We start from the raw sequence: 18,793 nt of genomic DNA on the forward strand, positions 1-18,793 counted from the left end.
AAAGTCAATCCTAAATAAAATCAGCTCCTTTCTTTTACTGGTAGCTCCCCAATGGACACTTGCTTTGAATCCTATAATGATATACAGCCTGATTCAGAAGTCTAAAGTGAACCTAAAAAAAAACCCAAAAAGTCCATCTGGGAAATAGCCCTGGTAAAATAGCAATTCTCCAACACAACTCAAGTACTGAAACCTCCATGCCGGCATAACCAAACATCAGGCTCACTCTGTTTGATCTTGAAAAGGATATAAGCCTAAAGCCCTTCCTGTGGAAGATGTCCTTCTTTAAAAAGATTCTAATCTCAACAGAAATGTCTAGCAAAATAGGGGTCATTGTGCCAGAGCAGCAAACCAGACAATAGCAGCTGGCTGTAGACCTGAGATGAATTCTATGAAGATTCGCTCCTCTGTCTAACCCGAGAGCCTCAAAAAGCAGTTGCTCAAATAAAGTAAGTATAGACTCACTGGGAGTCTTTCTGTTTTCTTTTGCAACTTGCTCACTATAAAGTGTGCTAAGATCTTGAATCATTTTTGACAGATGAGAAATCACAGAAATGTCACTGATTATTGCAACACAAGAAAGTGTTACTTCAATCACAACCTCCTTTTCCATTTCTTTCAGTAAAAACATGTTTTTCTCTTGAGCAGCCAGGTACTTCTTTCCCATTGATAATTTAAAGGCTGATAGCATATCTGTACCTTGCACGCTACTCGTGATTTACTGACAAGGGTACCATTCAACCTTCTAAACTTCCATCCTCTGCCTTGAATTTTGATTCGATTGGTTTATCTAATTTTCCAGTAAATGCTTGAAATGAATTCCTGCACACCTTCTTCTCATGAAAATACACAAGGGAATCATGAGAATGATAGAAATGAATAGTTCTACATTAGCTTCACTTCACCTCACTGGCAACACCACAGCCCCGACTCATTCTCTTTTCAGATTAAAGTTTTCAACCAGCAAGTTGTATCCTCATTCACTTTCACAAAAAAAAAAAAAAGAGATGTGTGAAGTGAGCTTCTGAAACAGAGTGAAACAGAACAATCCTAGACTTAAACAACAGCAAAACATATGACTCTAATGAGATGTGGGCTGCAAGAAGGATAAGCAACCAATTTCTTTATAAAAATTCCTTTTTATGTTAGGTGCAACTTATAAGTAGTTATTAAGACATGTTAGGAATGGAAATAAATCAAAATCAGAGGTTCACCAGATGTTTGGATGTGCATAAATAAGAGACACGATTAATGTACTGCAAAATGCTAAATAAATTATGTTATGCAAATTACAGCTGATGTGATTTAATAGCAAATTACATGATTTATATCAAAATAATGTTCTGTGTTGTTATAAAAGCAGAACAAAAAATCCACATTTCTTTAATCTCATTATTTAGACAGTGGACAAAACAATCCAAAGTTGTCCATGTAATTCTATGATAAAACAACAAAAACCCTAAAAATCTGGAAACAGATGAATCTTTGCACACATTTTATTAGCTTACATAAAAATCTCTAATCGTTTGTTTGCAAACTCAAAACAATCAGGAGCTGAACAACTGAAATTGGCACACAGGTGCAGCTAAGTTCCCTGCAGGTTCTTATCTATATCAGATATTATAACATCACCATGTTGTCAAAGAACCAAACATCAATGGGTCAAAATGACCTATTTGTAGCATTTACACCTAAAGCACCTACAGCATTATATCATATCCCATATCATGGGAACACCCATAGTTTCACAATAATAACATTTAAATTATACCACAAAACTTGATTTAAGCATTATATATATTATATTATAATTATAATATATACTCATAAACACCTAACAACAGACTAAAATCCCAAAACTAGGATGTTTATTTATTAGTGCATTTAAATGAATTTAAATATCTTGTTTTGTCCATTTTCAACTATCTAAACTTATCCATGTAATTATAGCATAAAACAAGAACCCTAAAAGTCAAGGAACAAGAAGGTTTTTTGCTTAAAAATGACATACACATCCAAGTTATCCATCCATGTTAAACTACAGCTATAGTGGGCTATAGCTATAACCCACTATAGCTGTAGTTTTCCCACAAGAGGCCAAACTTTCCAGCCTAAAGAGCGCTATGAAAGAAAAATAACTGTGGGGTACGTTGCACAATAATGGCTCAAATGAACATTAGAAGCCAAGCTACCAAACTGCTCATATTCCTTAAACATAAAATGTGGGAAATTAGTGCATTAAGCATGCTGAGCCGGTGCCAAAAATATGCACAGAATTGATGAGGTGTCACTTTCACTAAGAGTCACACAATTGCACCGACAAGAGCCTCTCTGATCCCTCCCTTCCTGCCTGTCTGCCACCAGTGAGGCCCAAACACTCTGATTTGCATGGTCTGCACAATAAAGAAATGTCCTTGATTTAAGGAAAGGTTGCCTTGCTCTTTTCAGCCCTGGAAAACACTATTGGCATGCATACCATAACACCAAGAGAACCATCTTTTTTTGCTAATTTCTTTTTTCCCCCCACAATTTTCTATCATCCTGCCAAGAATCCACGGAGGAATATGCAGGCCAGTAACACAACATGGTCCTTTTTCTCTCAAATATGTCTGTTATGATTTAATTTGGTAATAAATGACAAGACATGCTAACAATTGTGGCCAACAGCGTTCATGAGCAAATGCTTAGACTTACACTTTGAGATCAATTTCAAAGCCATGTTAATTAATTTAGAATGCTTACAGCACAATGCAGGTCAAACAGGGCAAACAAGTTACAACACCAGCCAATTAGAAACACACACACATTGTACGTTTTTTATAACTACAGCTGGGCTATTGAGAAAGATATGATAGAGAACTTAATGAAGACTGGAAGAGAGGTGTAAGAAAAGTCACGAGTATGGAAGTGATGAGTACAAGGATAGATGCTTTGGTCTTACTGTATTAATCAGCGCCGTAAGATATCTTAATACCCTCATAAGTGTTTTCTGAAAAGACTGACTACACAAAGTCACTGTGAAATAATATTTAATTGTATGTTACTGACAGATTGTCTTTTTGAATATCCTTTTTCTAAGAAACGGGCCTGTCTGGTACCTTATCATCTGGTTGTTTTTCAGTCAATTAACTTTCATCATTGCAGATGACTGTATTTATGTGGTCACAATTTGTTAATCAAGAGCATGGATGGTTGATTTTTGCATATTGGTTTTAAGATTTGTCATGGAGTGTATTTAAATCTAATTGCTACCAGTTATTCTCTGTAAAGAAGAAAGTTTTTCATGTATCAATAGTGAAAATGAAAGCGATAAATTCATCAACGTATCCCCTGAGAAAGAAAGCAGGCTGACAAATGAAGCAACACGAGTCCCTGCTAGGGACTTGTGTAGACGTTGGTCTGCGCTCTAAAATACTGCCATAGAGCAAATCAATTACGCTGTGGATAATGGATCATAAAGATTGCTGAAAATTACATTTATTATTGTTTTCAACATTTTAGCATGCTTTATTTTTTTAATTTGGGATGTGTCTACATGGGTCTGGATCTGGAAAAAAAGTCTTGTGGTAAACACTGATTACTTTCCAGAGAGACTTCAAATTCCTGTATAAATGATATTTTTTTTAATGTCTAGCACCATAAATAAATGATAACCAAAAACTGTCTGATCTCTTGGTAAAGGATAAGGAAAACAAAGGCCATCTCTAACATCTTAAAAAGCAAAACATTTATATGGGAAAAAAGTACAATGTGGTATGTCATCCTTACCTAATGTGATGCAAACATGAAACACTTTCATTCTGCCAGTGCAAAACACTATTTACGTGTTCGCTGCTTGCTGAACTCGCTGGGTGAAGTTTTGTGAATAAAACTTACAAGTGACATTAACAAACAGGGTTTTCATGCACGACGAGCGCTGCCAAATCTCTAGTAAACACAAATTACAGGCTCGGAGACATGTTTCAGTTTAAAAGTGAGGTTAAATAAAAAGAAAATCCACTGCACAACGTGCTGCAACAGAAACCAGTGAATTATCTTTGTTGGCAATAGTACATCTAAAAAAATATCACAGGAAACTGTGTGTCAATATAAGATGAAGATGGACTTTAAATTTCAAATATAGTTATTAATGCAAATACAAATTCTTGCAAAGTAATGATACATGCTGAAACAGGTGTAATGTGAAGTGGGAGCACAAGAGCTAGAAATAAACCCTAATAGGTACATTTAAAAATCACACTTTCACTGTCTTCATATGTCATATTTAAGCATGTAACGTATACCAGCATTGTTCAGTGTATTTTGGTGTAAAAGTGAACATCACAGGTAGCAGTTGTTATTTCAGAGAGATTTCATATGATTTATATGTCTGAAAAGGGCCCGAGAGAACAGTGTCTTATGTACGGCTATCTTTGAAGAGAGATGGATTTAGTGGAAAGAGGTATGATTAGCAATGCTGTCCGTACCTCATTAGTGTTCCACCGGTGTCTCTCCTTTGGCAGCGACGTGCATTTTGGTAGACATTCAAGCAGCTTCTTGGGCAGGTATATTTTCAAATGTCCATGTTCATCTACAAAAAGAGCATGATAAAAAAGAATATTTAGCACAAGCTCGCCTACCTTATTGACTTGCTCATATCCCTCTTTATCAGTCTGCAAGTCTCTCAGCAGCAAAACGCTGACAGTAAAACAACTATCCCCAACTGAATTAGGAAATTAATCTAAGGATAGAGTATTGAATACATTTTATTTTGTGGTCGACTAAATTATTTTACTGTGAAATGCATTCTATCGGGGGAGCTCACCAGAAATTTTTCAGTGTCAACTTGTAAAGGCTGTATCTATTCATTATTTAAACACAATAAACACCCTTGAGTGATTTCATAGTGTGTGGGGATTTGGGAATCTGTGTGCTGCACAAATAATGTGGTATATTACTCAGGGAAATAATTACAATTACCAGGCCCAATGCTTACATCATAATGTATGTTGTTCAATTTACTTTTCACAATCAGTTCACAAGAATTAGGAAACAGTAGACCCTTTTGCATGGATGCATTCAAATGTTCATTTCATTCCATCGCTGTTTTCTTGCTTAAATATGCAGATAACTTAAGCGTGGACAAATTATATTTGCTTAGGGAGCGAAAAAAACAAAACAGATTAAATTAACAATATCATAAAGAAATCTAATATAAACAGCTATATGTTAGAAATTGTAAATTACATAAAAATAAGAATATTCTAAGCACGGATATTACAAGTGATAACAAGTTTAAACAAAAACAGGAGAAACTGTCAGTGTATCCATTTGTATCAGTAACAATAATATACAATTAGATGGAACAAAATCGGAACAGTCTATGTGGGAAAAGGGAACAGTTCATTTGTGTGGATGGGGATTTGTATAAGGCTGAGAGAATAGTCTACAATCAAGAAAGGGCAAAATAAGAAGTGTCTAGTATCTGTAGCTGCCAGTAAAGTTTGCATTATTCCTGTCCTCTATTCATATAGACTTTAAGCTTCTTCTCTCTTTTTTTCTAATGGATTTAAAGTCTGTTACACTGTAAATCTTGGATGTTGAGCTGTTTAATCCAGGTAATGTCCCAGCATGTGCAAATAAATCTGTTATTCAGTGCTTATGAGTTCAAATTAAATGTAAATACATTCACTAAATGTAATGCAAAATACAGCATTTATCCGTAATGCAATATAGTCTGAAAATATAGAAGAACAAGAAGCAAACATCACAGACTGAGCTGCATTCTTTCACATTTATATAACTGTAGGTTAGGCGTAATGGGCAAGTAAAGGGGGAGACCGGAAAAAAAAGCCTGAATATGAGTGCTGACTATGGATCCCTGGGGTAGCTGATATCAGACAAATAGAGAAAAAGTTCAACCAAAGCAAAACACCACTATAAAGCCAATACAAATAATCCAGTAGTGCACTTCATTATGAGACTATACCAAAAGTGTCTGCAGCCTGCTTGCTGTATATCTCTGCAAGAGTGCAGTGCAACTGCCCAGAAACATCCAAAGAGAAAATTCAACTCAGCTGATCCATAGAGATGGATCCCAAGAATACCATAATCCATAAGGTGGAACGTCATCACTCCCAAAGGAATGCAAGCATATCTGTGGTATCCGCTATATCCGTCTGTACCTATTATTTTACATGTAGCCTCATGTAGACCCTGTTTTATGTGAGCTTCACAGGTATCTGTAATGATTTTTTTCACCCAATTAAGAATCGCACACAGCATCTGCTCCTAGGTACCACCAGAGTAGTTTCACTGTCAAAACTAGATAACATGCTGCAAGTGAATGATCAGAGGCAGAGACAAAAGATGAAAAGAAGCTGTTTTATGTGGATACTCGTTCTCAGAGCAACAACTTCAAATGTGAGCAAGAAACAGATTTAAAAAAAAACACATTAAATCCACACTCTGATACCTCACAGGTCAGTAGAAAGTCTTAACCATCGCCCTTCCTAAAAGATTTGCTGTTTAAAGCTCACATCCGTACATACGAAGAGTCCGTCTCTCCTCAGATTATTCGGGAGTTAATGCTCCCCTCTGGCACACCCTCGTATGACACCATCAACACCAGGCTCAAGTATGTCGAGGATTTCCTCACCGAGAGAGTTGTGATAGAAATCTACTGTAAGAGGATATGTCTGCTCAACCTGCCAGCAGGCTGAAATATTTTGGATGAGAACAGCATTGAGGACCTTGACAGATGTAATAAAATCTCCCACTTGGTTTTAATCATTTCATAACCTTAAAATCACACCGGTCATTGCACAACGTGTTTTCGAGCAAAGCACCTTTGGTTCTACAACTTTGCCAGAGACCACTGAATTATGCAAAAAGCATCTCGGCTCAGTATGCACACATGAAAAGGGTGACACAACTGCAACATAACTGCTTTCTACTTTGAAAATGCCAGTCTTGTATTTGTCAGCTAACAACCCCCCAAGCGTCAAAGCAACCTATGTAAACCCTGCAAGACTAACAAGGTGTTAACTGGATCTCTCCTAATCCCTTAACCTTACAAGGATGCCTCTGAAATCAGGTTACCACCAAACTGGAGAATGATTAGATTACTAATGTGCTACATGTAAACATTCTGAATGTTAAAAGCATTTCGCCATTTTTATTTTGGTGTTAACAAATCTTAATTTTATACTGAAAAAAGTATACTTTCAATCCTCTGTATTTAATTTTAAATCAATATATCATACATGCAGTGCATTTAGAACAGTTTCCCTGGGACAATGCATTTGAATGAGACACACTCTGTGGGCTTTAACTGCTGACTTTCACTATTTTTCAGTCAGCGTAATGTTTCTGACTGGCCGATTCAGTCAGCTGACCTCAATCCAAGTGAGCATGTGTTACACTTGCTGAAGACCAGACTGAAGGCAAAATGTCCCCAAAACAAGCAAGAAATTAGTATGGCTGCAATACAGACCTGGCAGAGCATCTCCAGGGAATTTGCCAAGTATCTGTTTATGTCTACAGATCGTGGATTTCAGTTATTCATTGACAGCAAAGGATTTGCAACTAAACCTTTAACAGTAGTACTAACTGATCTATGAGAAAAGATATAGGTTAAGCTTTATTAACTTTAATACTAAATCTTCATAATGTCCAAATTAAGCCAGACAGAAAACACAAAGAAATTCTGCTGCTTTTATTTAATATTTGACATTAACATCATTCATTCAGTGGACCGGCGATAATGTTTTTTTTCCTTCCATTTTAATATAAACTGGAGAGAAACTAGGCATTTACTATGGAGGCTATTATTAACACCAGGTACAAAAACGCCAGAGACCTTACAGTACCAAAACATCAGATTATATATAGGGCTATTGTCTCTGGGTTTTGAATGACTGCATTTCTTTGACGAACAGGTTAACTACTGTCATGTTTCAAACAGCGTTCTGTGCTTTTTGCTGTTAAATAAACCATGTTTTTTTAGATGTGGCACTTCCTCAGATGCTCAGTTTTGGCCTTCTCTAATCTGGGAGTCCTTGTCTAACTTGAATGGGGTCTTTTAAAAAACATTTCTTACAAGGCTCTTAAACACACAAAAGTGAACTCTTCATTACTGAGGTTTCCTTTTACAGCACTCTAATAACTCTAAACTCTTTTTGTTCTGTCACCTGCTATTTATCAGAACTTACAATATTTCAGCTACAGTATGTCTTTCTTCCACCGGGCATTTTCACTGATGCAAAGGAGAAACTGTGAGCGTTCCTACAAAGTATTGTTTACTAATTAAAAATCTGTCCATTGCGGAATGTGGAATGGATATCTTGTATATATCCTGTAGTTTGTGTGTGATACAAAAACAGCCCTGAGGGGGCCTAGCAGGTTTAGAGAATATAGACAAGCTCTTCTTAATCAAATTGCCTGATTTGATCAGTGGATAAACAGGAACTTACCCACTAAAATTTGGCTTTGAGAATGTAAATGTAGCTCTTTTTTCTTAACCAGAAGTTGATCAAAGTCTATAAACAACTCTACTTCTTTGCTTTTCCCATGGAACCCCTGTAAGGTTTAATATTTATTTTGGAGTTTAAACAGCAGCCTTAATGACTGCCTGTACATTAGCCAAGAGAAGGATCTACAGAAAACTACTATTTGGTTGTAAAACACTAAAGTGCAAGACAGGCTGATACCAGAGCTTGTTACACGAGAGGATGTGCTGAGCTGAGCTGGCACACTGGAGCCAATTACATTCTAGGTCTTGATGAGTGAGCTCACATACAAAAGGCTAAACGGGGAGAGGAATGCTTTTCAATATAGAGACTAGAGGTCTGCAGCTTTCATGTTGCCACCACAGGCCATGTATGAGCTGAACAGTGGCAGTCTGTGCATGCTGCTGTATAATTTACATCACCCTTTGACGAATGGGTATAAAGATATATATATTTCTCTGTGATGATGTTTGGATTATCGCTGATCCTGGCTGCTAAGCAAACACTTGGGCCAAATTTAAGGGTATCTGTCATGCTAGCTTGCTCCAGCCCCACCCTAGAGATGAGAGCGAGGGTCATGAGACTGGAAAGGCTGACAAAAACAAATCTTTAATCAATATCTGAGCCCTGAACGCAAAACCCTCTCTCTTCCGTCTCTGTCTCAGAGCGCACTGGGAGTGACAGTTTTTCTTTTTAATCTGTGCCCACATTGTGGAGAAATAGCAAGCTAATGTTTTGGCTATAGATCATTCAACAAATCGCTGCTGGTGGTGCATACCCAAAGTAACTTTGAATGCAAACATTTTCCACAACAGTTCAGTGGCTAATATGGCTTATGGATGTGAAGAGGAGTCTAACTGTTCTTTTGTAGTTATACCTAGAACACATAGGAGGTGAATCAGAGAAGAACAAACAGTCCTGTGGATAAATATTTGGCCCTCGTCTCTGTGCAGTAAGAAGTGCTCTGAAACTGAATTAGGTCTATGGCAGTGTCTGTTATCATTATGTTGTTTGACAGCCATCCACTGGGCTGGACCAAAAATTGAAAAAAGACTTTAGCTTAGAAATTAGTGTGGTTAGGCAAATGAGATAAGTTCAGACACATTTCATCAACTGAGGTGACAAAATGTCAAGCGAACAGAGGCAAAAATGTGCTTTTTTATCCACTACAAAGCGCTGTATTCAAAAAACAAATTAGTAGTGCTGTACTGAAAACAAAAAACAACATATGCAAAGAGGTTTTGCCTTGATGCAGACTTCCACATGAAAATTGCAATGATGGTCACATCTTGATCACTTAAACATCCTTGAAGAAATACGTGCATTTATTATGACTTTTTATTAAGTAAAGGGACATTTCTCAAGACTTCCTGAACACCATTTAATGTGTGGTGCTTTCATTTGTTGCATCTTTTGAAACTAGCAGTGATGTTTTTTTCCTAAAGCAGCTAATTTTCCAACTGCTTCTAAAGGAATATAAAAAAATTAACTGCATTATGTTTCAGTTTGTAGGTAAGATATCCATGGGCTATGAAAACATAAAAGCACAGGCCTGCTAAAATAGACAGGAAGGAAGAAAAGTATAAGATATATATGCTTTCTATCTGTAGCATGCAGACAAATACTAGAGCACACATGCAGTTAATGCATGCACAGACAGTAAGAAAATTCATGAAATGCGTAGAGAAATGTATAATGTGTTGTATGTCTCATGCAGTAGATATAATGACCAGACATACAGAAGGTGACAGAGTGGACCTACAGCTCACACCATCGGTAGAAACGGGGAACATGTTAGCTTGATGAAAATCCAGACAAAGTGTGTTCAAATGTGAAGCAGAGATGAACTTATGCAGCCAGGGGGAAATGGTCAACTGATAACACGCTGGAAACTAAAACCAATTAATCTAGTTGTGAGATGTGAAAAAAATGAAGAGGAAAGAGAAAAAGTGGGCTTAACCTGCATGAGTCTATGGCCAATGCATTTACTGTAACGGGATATTGGTTTCAGTAGCCTAAAGATGTGTACACATTTCTGTGATCCATCTAATCCCCCAAATCCTTGCACAAACTATTTTTGGTCAAACGCTGTGATTTCCACATTCATTTAACAATTCTGACAGCTAAAATGGCTTGTTTCTAAAAAAAAATTAATCGACTGCTGATCTTTAATTAACTTGATACAGCTTTAAATATATCACACAACAACAAAAACGATTTTCTCAAGTTTCTCTTTTATTTCCACACAGAAAATCTAAATTCACTAATTAAACTGATTTGAAATCTCTAATCTTAACGGGCTTGAAATGTTTCCAAATATTACAAAAACACTATTTAATTCATGCAGACCTTTAATCTATATCACTGATTAGGCTGTACCTAAAAGAAAAAGTGGTTGCTCTTGTCCAGTAGTGAACCAAACACTTGATTAGACGAGAGTCTATAGCCAAGCACTTGTGGGAGATCCTGAGCTGAGCTTTAAAACAACACAGGACAATTTAAGTAGTGTCAAATTTCCCTGGCAATAACGACAATAATGCCTATCGTCCAGGGGCTGGTCTCCCCACAGCCTGATGGCTCTTGATGGGAACACAGAGAGGAGTATGTAGACGCAGACTTAAAATAGCTATGTTTTAGTGTAGGACGGGAAAACAATTATCTTTATCATTTGGCCCATAGCCTGTTCGATAACACTCTTACATCTAGTGAAATTACAAACTGCCCACGAGCAAAAAAAGTGAACTGGTGAACTTTGCTATAGCACAGCTATGGTACTATAAACCTAAAGCAAAGAGACCATTATACGGCGTCTAGTGAAAGAATCAAGGATGGTTGTTTGACCGGGAATGCACACAACAGCTGTTGTAAAAAATGCTAAAGGTTTTTTTTCCCCGCTGGGAAAGGGAGAAAGCATCTGCATGCCAGCGAGAGATCTGAATAGGACTGAATCTCACTGGGAACATTTTCTTATGCCGTTGTGCTACAAGATGCAACATGTGCAGTATTGCAGCTTTCACTATTTACATTTACACTGTTTACATTACCTCAATGGCCATATGCTGGACACACTTTGTCTCTGTGTAGTTAATAGTATACTATAATGTAGCATAATAAGCAAAGACTGTCAAAAAGTCAAACAGCTCAAAAAAAAGCCTGCGCCTATTACTGAAAGTTCAACAAACATGTACACATGGTTAACTGCCTGCAACAAACTGAAAATGACTCTTTATGTGTTCTCAGCCCTCACCACGCTCACCCATCCATAAAAATCCCATCTCAAGGAGAGCAGAGGTGAGGTCTCTCTCTCACTCTCACTCCCTCTCTCTTGCTCTTGTTCTCTTTCTGTTTTTTCCCTCTAGCTTACACATGCACACAAACAAAACCCTTCTTTCTGTATCATAACTACTCCCACAATTACTCAGACGATTACTCAGATCAATGGTTTACCTGCTTGTTTGAGCTCTTGTATTCTGCTACAGAGTGTCCTGGTAGGCAGAAAACCCTCCAGGCTGAACACATTAAACGGGGTGTCTGACATGGGAACAGGATACTGTAATACCATGCAATAACATGAGGGAAAACAGCAACACTGGCAAAACGTATTGTCAGTCACAGTTGTCACACATGAAAGGGTAACACAAAAGTCTATCAAAAATGTTCCCGTTACAGTCTGCATCACTGTTTCATAGATCTGCACTGGCACTCCCTTGGCATTAAATCTTTCAAAACATTCTCTGTTAAAAATACCAAAAAGATCTGGTGCAGCAAAGCTCTTCCAGTGACACATATCGAGTGAAGAGTCTAACAAGGGGTTGGGGGTGATTTCAGACTTACTATTTAGAAATGACAATACATGAGCACACTTAATTACCCAGTCTCTAGCCTAGATCAACAGAGTCTCCCAGCAGTGAAGAGACTGGTGTATTCATTAACAATGAAGGCACTCCTTTTTGCAGAGGAACAATCTGCTTTAGAGGGGACCGTTTTTTTCAATGGAAAAAGACAGAAGCTAAAATTCAGGCAATGTTCTCTAAAGAGGAATGAAGGGAAAATCACCACAAATAAAGTCAACACTTTGGCCTATATTTCTGATTGACTTGTTTTGGTCATGACAGAAAATAGCGCTTGTGCACAGACTTGTAAGCGCACTGAACCAATCCCTACAGAAGCTGGCTTTTACAAGTCATAAAAACCTCCTCTATGATGTCTGATCTAGAGTTCTGATCGAGTGCAAATGAAATGAGAGGGAGACAGAGACGAATATTAACCCATAAAGGAAAAATATATAGGATGCTATTTCTTTTATATTTGGTCATACACTATTTATTTTTCCAGCATTTTTACAACATACCGTTAACCTGACTTAATACCCCTCCATCAAATACAAGTTTAAGAAAAGCAAAGACAAAGCAAGTCCTGGGTCATAATGGATCAAAGCGTAAGCTTTCTCTCTGAGGGTCTGCTCAGGTCCTGATCCCCTGGCCTCAACCTGAAATCACTCTTAGTTAACGACAACACTTCAACTATTGACAGCGTGATCCTGTAAAGCAGACACTTCAATCAACAGAACAGCCGGAGGTGGTGTTGTGTTGGAGAAGAATAAAAGAGGGAGGGGGCATGGGGACGGATGAAATCAAGAAGTAAATAAATGAATTGATGGATGAATAATAGATTGGCCAGCTAGTGGCCTCTTGCAGCAGCAATGCAGTATTAATAACTGACTCTTACTGTTCGTCTCTGTGTCATCACTGATATTCTTAGGTGGACCATGGCCAGCATAACACACTGCTGATCTGTACATTCGATCCGGATTACGAACTTTCTTCAGTCCTTCAGGAGGCAAAGAGAAAAGTAGAGAAAATCGAGGAAAAGAAGCATTCTCCCAGCCTGTGATACCTAAGCAAACTCCCCCATGCAAGCAACATCAACAGAAACTACACACAGTTTTTTGAAATGCATTTAAAACACACAAGAGCTGTTGGGAAAAATGTGATGGGAATAATAATAACACCAACAATAATCAGGGTAATAATACATATTGAATTTGTCTATTGGTTGTTTAAAACAGTGAAGCTTTCCATCAACTCAATCTTTTTCTCTCTACAAGGAAAATGCCCCTTGATATAGGTTAGTATAGCTCTGGCCTGTTTTGATATGGGTCAGTAACACTTCTTATTGTGTCATTGGTGAGCTGGAAGAATCAATACAATCAACCAGTGGAGACCCTGCAAAGCTGTCGGTAAAGGTCTATTACATGCAGACGTCTCAGCAACCACAGACTGGACGTGGGTCCCACCCATCCATACTTCACTGATTCAATTAAAAGCCTGGGAAAAAATGTAGCTATATCCTGATTCCACACAAAACTGGCAGAGCAAGTCGTCTGGCATCACGAGGAGGTTAAATTCATCCTTCTTTACAAAACAGCAGAGAAATATTTATGCCATTGCTGCACAAGCACTTTTGTAAGTTAATGGCTGACTGCGTGTTTACTTGATGTTTTCCTGCTGCTTCACCCTGAACTTTGAGTGAAATGATAAATGATAATGAGAACTTTTCAAACTGTGCCTGCGTTAAAAAAATGAGAAAAAGCCCTTCCTACACGGGCAGAAACCGCAGGCCTTATTTACTACATTTCAAAAAGCAACCTTTATTGACTGTTTGGATTAGTCTTGGGTTTATGCAGGTTAACACACCTGTATGAACTTTAAGTGTGAGTAAACACTCCCTTCATCATTGGATTTGCAATTACCTGATTTTATATTAATCAAAGTGTGCTACATGATTCTGGTAGGCTGGGAAAAATACCATAAGATTTCAATTCAGAGGTTAATATCATGATTGCATTTTCACATGGTGTTTTCTTTTCTTTACAAACCTCCTTGTTTTATTTCTCACATTTGGCTGTAGTACTGAAATATCTATATGGAATTTCTGCTCTAGCGGATTCATAAGACCACTGGCTGTAGTTTTATCCAGACCAGTGTCAGTGTGAGACATATCAAGCATGTCCTTTCAGTGCCCTCCAGGCTTTGTACTTAAAGTAACGGACACACAGAGCTTTTTATGAGTGTGAAGGGGGAAAAAAAATAACCCCAAGGGGATAGACGATCAGTTAGGCTGGAGAGAAATACCCCAGGATGTAAACATTACACCACGACGTGAGGCTGGGTCATGGCCCCTGGGTTTAACACAAGATGTAACCCTCAGTTGTTATGGGCCATCATAAGACCTGCCAAACAGCTAAGAGCGATCGGCGCTGCCCGCATACCACAAGGACAAAAGGTTAAGGAAACACTGTTGAGCTCTCTTAGTGGCAGCCAGACATTCAGGAACACGTCATGTAAAAACTGTAAAAGCTGTGTTCGTTTAAACGTTTTACATTCCTGCTGAAAAGCCAAAAAGACTTGGTTCAAGTGGAATGATTCACGACAGCTTTATGTAAAAGCTTTAACGGCCAGGTATGCATGAGAGTATATAGCGTTTACATGAAGGTATGAAGCACTCTCTGTCTCTTTATGCCCCCCTTCCTCCTCCTTTTTCCACTGACCGGCCTCATAGGAACTCTGAAAATAACTTGACCGGCTCAGCAATGGGACTTTCAAGTCAAGGTTTGCAGTGAGAGCTCCTCGTGTTGGGGGAGACATCGCGATTATCAGCTACAGTCTATTTGCTAAGTTCAGCTATGTAGATGAATTCATTAGGACTATACACCATAGTGAAGTCATTACTATCACAAAACCAGATGTCTTCATTTTTTTTGTCATAGCCGCAGACTGATCCCTCATGTAAGTGCGCTTCTGTAGCTCAATACCACCCCCTGGTGGGACTCGCTTTAGTGGTTGGCACACTGACATCCAAACAACTAAAATCCCAGCGTTTTATCATCTCTCCTCACATGGACCGAGACAATTTGAAACATTACAATAATTCTACATCAAAAAGAATTTGTGTTTGAGGTTACTGACACCAAAGACTGACAGATGCCTGTTTAATTTTAAACCCTGCAAAAAAAAACATAAAGAACAGCTCAGAAACAGCTGGACCATTTTTTTTAAAATTAAAAAATGTTGTCTTTCTCAATTCAAGCAGCCAGTTTAAAAAAGAAAAGAAAAAGAAAAACCTAGAAAGACTCTTTTCTGCACCCTAAAGCTCTATATAAATCAGCAAATATATATAAAAAACAAGAACATATGATTTGAATTATCTACCACTGTATTCTGTTCAATAAAAAAGTTAGATAATTATCAATAAATCAATTAAAGTAACAATAGCAAAAACGTATGAATACACACAAACTATAACATGTAAATAATCAGGCGTTTAATTCTAAGATCATTGTTGAAAATATATATCTTAACATATACACATTTCATCTGTATCAAAAACACTGAGATTGTAAATAAGTAACTGGCTCCAGCCAGCTTCAAATACCATTATCAGTGAATAGGCGCCAGGAAAACCGGTCCGTTTAAAAATCATGGATCACATCTTTATTTTCATGCAGGCGTTGTTTAATTACTCACCCAAAAAATCCATGGGCCTGTCTGAATGAGATCAAATCTCTTATGCATATGGGTTGCAATAAAATATTCCACTAAGAAGGAAAATAATTAAGTCTAGTGCATTTCATTTCAAGTTAGCAAGCCGTGTGAAGTCAGCTGAGGAGGGGAGGGAAGTCTTCGTTTTGTCCTATCTGTAAAGTAGTGTAATGGGCAGGCAGGCTGCTGGAAATCCTACTCTCCATCCTCCCTGCTTCCTCCGGTGTGATGGCATTTCAAGTGCGATAGGGCATTGCGAGCGGAGTAGGCATCACAACGCTTTGATGCCCGTGTTTCGGACCAAATATAGGCCAAGTAGTATTAATTGGCATTTGGAAAACGGAGGCTAATATTCGCTCGTTTAAAAACAATACATCACTTCTGGCTCATAAACACTATCCGCTGAAAGCCGAAGAAATTTCTCGCGCTTCAAGAGGTGGGGGACTAAACGACCCTCTCCAAGAGGAGAAAGAAAGAAAGAGAGATAAAAAACAAGACTTACAGGCTACATTTTAAATCAGACATGTCTTAATAATTAGCCTATTGTAATGCCGTCAAAACAAGCTGCAAAAAGCGGCTTGAAAACAGAGCCGTATTGACATATAAACTAACACAACCAAGCCGCTTTTAAAGCTGGGTAATAAGGGAAGAAGTTGGTCGATGCCAATGACATGTTGTCATTAACTTAGCCTTGTTGTTAACAACTTGAATTGCTCGTCATTTGACAAGGAACCCGAGCACAATAAACGGTAAACACGGCACTTTTGCCACGCTATTCGTCCCAGTGGCGTGCTTTTAAATGTGGGCTACGATGGGAATAGTAGCTTGGCTAGAATGCAAGCTAATATTAGCTGGCTAGGTGATGTCTCCACGTTTTAGCAGCCTATTCGGAGGAAAATAGCGGAGCCGCTTTCTACCGAAAATTTCTCCGCTCGGCTTCACGCGTGTGTCATTTCCGCACGGAGTTGCAGCTCTTCCAAAACCCACACCGCGGTCATACTAGTAAATTAATCCCATTATATTTCTCTTACCTTCCGGCTTGTTTTCGGCAGCCATTTCCCCTTCACGCGCAACATCCTCCTCCTCCTCACGACCGTGGGTACCACGCGCGTGCACGGCGAGGACAGCACGAGGAGGGACCGGAGGAGCAAGCGGCGAGTCGGTCCGACCGAGGCGAACTTATCATTGGCTGTGAGGCGGTGACTGACAGAGAGGCTCCGGGATGAAAAACAACACATCTCACCTCACCTTGGCACCACCAGCCGTATTTTGTTAGGGTTTTTTTAAAATATAAATATTTTTATTTAATATATTTTTACAGCTCAGAGGCAATGCTGGTCTTTAAAAGACAGTATTATAAAAAGGGAAAGAAAACTTTAATGTCTGGCAGGTTGCTTTCATAATTTTCCTTCTTTATTTATTTATTTATTTTTTTAGAAACTGATTAGACTGTGAATATTAAATGCTTCCCTTTTGAGCCACCCCACCCAAGTTGTTTTACACTGTCATTTCCGAGTGACGCAAAACCAATTATTAGAAGAAATTAAGTGTCTAATGTTCTTCATTAATTGTTTTTTAATCAAAGTCTGCTTATCTAATCTGATACTGGAGACACGAGCTGGTTCGTACAACTAATAACTGGAGGTTCAGCCTCAGAAAAGAAAAAAGAGAGAGAATTTTCCATAATCATCCATCATGGAGCACTTTGTTTTAAGTTTCATTTTCCCGTATTTAAGACACCGAGTTTGAGTTGAAGACAAATGTGCAGCCCTGTAAAGAAACAAATGATAAAGCATTTGAGACATATTGGACAGTTCTCTGCGCAGACTGTCAATCATGTGTCCGTTTACATTGGGGAGCCTGCAGACTACTTTTTCCCCTGTAGGCCTGTCTAAATGATTTCACCACAATACTGAAAACCGCATTGATTTCCAGGAGATGTGGATACCACCTCTTGTGTCACCATGAGGGAGGCTGCCGGCGGTGGAGTCCATGTAAACAGCTGTTTCTGGTCCAGAGTTAACTTTTAACTCTACCCGCTACATGCCACGGAGGATTTTCTTGTAACTGCTATCATTATGGCGCAATCACACATACTTGACAATATACGTTAAATGGCTAGAGGCAATCTAATTACAGATCACTGTGCTTAATCGCTTCAACTGCGGCACTCCACTCAAGGACAGCCTTTAACAGGCTGCTGGCCGTCAGCGTTGAAATGCAGTGTATAGTTTGAGGTGGTGCTGAAAGAACAGCTCCTCTGCTGCCTGCTGCTGCGCCTCGTGCAGTCAACGGCTTGTTGTTATTGCGAGGAGAGTAATTAATGAAAGACCTAATGTGATTTTCTTCACCCCCTGCCTTAATTGCTTCTATAGCTGAATGTGATGCAGGCAATATCCCTTTAGAATTAAGGCATACACGTTCCCTCTAAAATGAGCAATATTCATTTTCTCTCACATAAAAAAGAATATTCGGTGTATATACATAATATTTCTCCCCTGCACGTTATTTAGCCATTATATAGTATCATTTGCAAAACTGAAATAAAATAAATCAGGTTGAATGAACACTAAAGTAACTTTAAAGTAAATTCGCGGATGGCTGCAGTGCAAAAACAACAACAACAAAACAAAAGCAAAAAAAAAGCCGGGTTACTTCATAATTCTTTCCTACGCATTATTCCTCATAAGCACATCAACTGCAATTAATGAATTCAAACTTAAATATGCACAGGACCGCGTCGCAATGTGTCAGCATTTAGGA

The 18,793-nt window shown here is 38.4% G+C and overlaps 1 protein-coding gene across 1 annotated transcript in view; it reads right to left on the reverse strand.

Moving 5' to 3' along the window:
• camta1a (calmodulin binding transcription activator 1a) overlaps window positions 1-17,090 on the reverse strand; it is a 282,179-nt gene extending 265,089 nt beyond the window's left edge. Inside the window, exons 1-2 of the mRNA XM_080897902.1 lie at window positions 17,062-17,090; window positions 4,467-4,570 (exon numbers count right to left, since the gene is read on the reverse strand). The gene's annotated coding sequence lies outside the window, so the exon portion shown is untranslated. The remainder of the gene's footprint in view (window positions 1-4,466; window positions 4,571-17,061) is intronic.
• Between the last annotated feature and the right edge of the window lie 1,703 nt (window positions 17,091-18,793).

The sequence above is a fragment of the Rhamphochromis sp. 'chilingali' genome (assembly GCF_963969265.1).
Source record: "Rhamphochromis sp. 'chilingali' genome assembly, chromosome: 12".
Lineage (NCBI taxonomy): Eukaryota > Metazoa > Chordata > Actinopteri > Cichliformes > Cichlidae > Rhamphochromis > Rhamphochromis sp. 'chilingali'.